This window comes from Strix aluco, chromosome 3, assembly GCF_031877795.1.
Source record: "Strix aluco isolate bStrAlu1 chromosome 3, bStrAlu1.hap1, whole genome shotgun sequence".
In the NCBI taxonomy this organism is placed as follows: Eukaryota; Metazoa; Chordata; class Aves; order Strigiformes; family Strigidae; genus Strix; species Strix aluco.
In genome coordinates this window covers 47656717-47660362 of record NC_133933.1, presented here as the reverse complement: position 1 = coordinate 47660362, position 3646 = coordinate 47656717, and positions in this window count along the sequence as shown.

Below are 3646 nucleotides of genomic sequence, written 5' to 3'. Positions count from 1 at the left end.
CTTTATTGTATTTGTTTTTATTACAGCTAGGAAAACAGCCATTTTCCTTCTCACCAGTCTGTTTGGAACCACTGAACTATCAACTAGTTGTGCTGTGTAAAAAACATCTTAAATACAAGATTCATGGCATCTTAAAGCACCTGTGTTTTCAGCAGATACTGCTGTTCAAGAAAGGAAGATGCACTTTTCTTATCTTTTCCATATGAAAAACGAGTTAGTTTTGATAAGATGATGAACAAAGATGTTTACCTAGAAATTTGCAGCGGAGTTCTAGAGAGCTATGAAACCTACATTGAGTGAACTCTTCCAGAATTAATAACCAATCTGATAATGAACGTTAGAGAATCCCATGGACACTGAAAAGGCTCTACTAGACTATCAGTTTTGTTCCATTATATCTTTCTCCTATTCGTGTATGAGGCTCTCTTTCCCTTCAGGGATTTCCAGTTCTTTGGCTGTCATCTCTGTGCCTGCAGGATAATCACAGTGGCCCTTTCCACCCACTTTAGCTTCTATGAAGATGTCCAAACCACTATATTCTTTAATTCCTGCAGCTCTATTTAAGACATGGTGAGCCTTATAACTGTTCTTCAATAGCAAAGGTTCAGTCCTGTGCTCCCAGAGCCCCTAGTTTTGCTGTGAGGTCAACTATGGGGCATCCCCAACAAAATGGTGACAGTATCCAGTTGCCTTATTCACTGCATGCACTTCCCTTTGATCTGCAGATAGGAAAGCAAAAGGGCTTTGGGGCTGTCCTTTGGAAGCCTGCCATAGAGGACAGGGTAGTCAGCATGGCCCCGTGTGCTTGTTTGGAAGCAAGTTGTACAGAAACTAAACCATACTTCTTCCTGAATCACTACTGAATAATGGAAAGCTGTAGTTCAGTCTGGACAGTGCTTTGTGCAAGAGACTGCGTATTCTTCACTGTCTCAAACTGACTGCCTCCCATAGTTCCAAGGCAAGCTGTTAGCAAGTGGAAAAAAATGTAAATTTTGCCTTACAGTGGTTTAAGTTGGGTGACACTGTTGACTTGTGGCCAGACATATTTGGAAGTTATTTGTCAGGCAGCAGAATTGTTTAAACAAGGTCAAAGAATGTGGATGGCATTTATAATAGTTTAAAGAGCAGCCTACTTCTGTAATTTTTGCAGCATATCATGTCCTGTGTCCATGAAGGAAAAGCAATTAGTTATTCATAACTAATTTCAATATATCTTGTAAGTCTTAAGTTTTGGGTCAGTTTTGCACAGTAGGGCAGAGCACCATGAAATGAGGACTTGGGCTTGTTGCCTGTTTTGACAGAAAAGTGCTTTCCCTTGCTGCTGAGCTCAGCTAGTTCTGATTGCATGGCTATGATTGGTTGTTAGCCATAGCTGAGTAGGCAAGGTATGGGTCTACTGGTCAGACAGGCTGAATATGATAAGCACTAAGAAGAATTTATTTGGAAGGGTGGAGTCTGTAGTATTTGTGAGCCTGTATCTTAGCCAAGGACTGGGACTGACTCCATCTTACAAGAAACAGATGGCAAAGAGGAGTTGACAGACCTGGGAAAGGCTTGCATGTGCCCTCTGTTGGGGCGAGGGCAATTGAACAGCCAGGGAGACTTACTAGTTGGTTTAATCTCTGTATTTTACCTTTGTAAAATGGTGATTCTTGATTTCAAAGGCAGGTCATTAGGGTAAATGTATATTTGTTACTGTGGTAATGAGTCACATGAGAATCTTAAATGTGAGAAAGATAAAGCAGTGCAAGTCTTATTAGAATGGGATCAGCAAGGTTGGCTTTGGCCTTTTTGAACTCTGACATGTTGGGTTGGGCTTGTTCAGGCTTTGTTTATGGGCCTTCACAGTGCTATGAAGATGAGGATTAAAATTGGAGAAGAGATGAGAAAGAAGTAGCTTCTGTCAGAAGTACTTGGTGAGAAGTAATGTCTATGGTGTTAACTTTCTCTTTCCTTGAAATAGTTTCCTTGACTGAAAAATCTTAGTTATTTACAGCTGCATCTTTCAACTTTTTTTGAGAAAGTTCCAAAAACAAGGCCAAATGTAATAAATGTGTCTGTGTATCTGTGTACAGCACGAGGTAGATATACAACTTTATGTATCCACATGAAGGTGCTTTTTTTTATTATAAGTTTGCTTCAAAATTACCCAATACTTAGTTTGGGAATGCTTTTTGTCTCCAAAAATAACCAAAGTTTCATGTTGTTGATGACTTAAAACACATTCACACAACTAAAAAGTTTCTTAACAGGAAGAGCCAGGATATTAATAAGAAAGGGTCAGACAAATCGTTACACTAGCAATAGTATCTTGAGTCTAAGCTGAGGATTTTTTTTCATGTTTGTGCCCGATATATGTGAGCATCCCATACTCCCCTCAAGCTGCAGTTCATTCACAATCCCATAAATAGTTTATTAGATTTTTTGGTCCTAATTTACTTTTGTCTCTACTTTCTCTGAAGCTGAGGTGTTCACCAACTCAAAGGTCTATTAAAAGCCTATTCCCCTCTAACCATCAGAAAACACCTACCATCTCATGGTGAGAGGCGATACTATAGCCCTCGTATTTCTCCCTTGAAAATGCAGCAACACTGAGGGCAAGTGAGCCCGTCTGTAACTTCAGAGACCCAACAGGGAGATCCAAAGGCAACTGCAATGGGGATGATGGTGTAGCTAAGGCGAGAAGGTCTAGTCCAAAGCATTTGGGGTTTGGTCACAGTCTCTGGTTTGGAGAACATCGTACAGTTTTTGTTTTGCACAGATGCGTGGTGTTTCTTGTTTTTTATCTCCCTAGGTAGGTAGGGACTGAGGTACTATGCTTGTGTAGACCATGGCACAATCATCTATTGGGGGGGCAGACAGGGCAGGCACAGGCACAGGTTTGCTCTAGTATCTATTGCAGTGCAAATGAAGAAGTGATCCTGACTGCTTTCAGAATCCTAGGGTGTTGTGTCACTGATTTAAAAAAGAAGGAGCAAGTATGTTTTAAGGGTTATATGGCCTATAATAGGTTTTCAAAAGGACCAGTGACTTCTCTGTAACTCATTTGTCCTTTGGCCCTCATACCTAATCTGTATCTTGTTTGCTTTTATGCTTCTCATCAACCTTTTGCTTTAAAAAGCAGGCTTTGCAACAAAAAAGTAGACTACTTACTAGTTTCTGAAGTAGCAGTAACATTTTAAGCTTTTGAATGGGTAAGCCCTTTAAAAAAAAGAAAGACTTTTTATTTTGTTCCCTGTGATTTTGTAAGATTTGTGCCTTTAGGCTTTAAACTGAAAACTGGAAGATCTGAATGATCCCTGGAGCTAAGTATTGAGGTATCAAGGAGGAGGAATGTCAGGCCACTGATTAACTTGTAACTAAGTAACAGCTGAACCAGCTGGGCTGTCAAGTGAAATTTTAAGGTTAGTGTACCAGGAAGTGGTGACTCATGTCCACTTTGAATCTAAAGCCTTTCAAAGAAGCGAGGGGAATAATATCCATCAGAAAATTCTGTAATGCACAAACACCTCCACTAAAGCTATGGGAGACACAACAATGTCATGCTTTTGAGATCATATGAAGTCCTTACACATAAAATTTCTGAACAGTGCAGTGTGCTAGAGGCTTTACCCCTGTGGCCTGTAGTACTGTATTAACTGGGGGA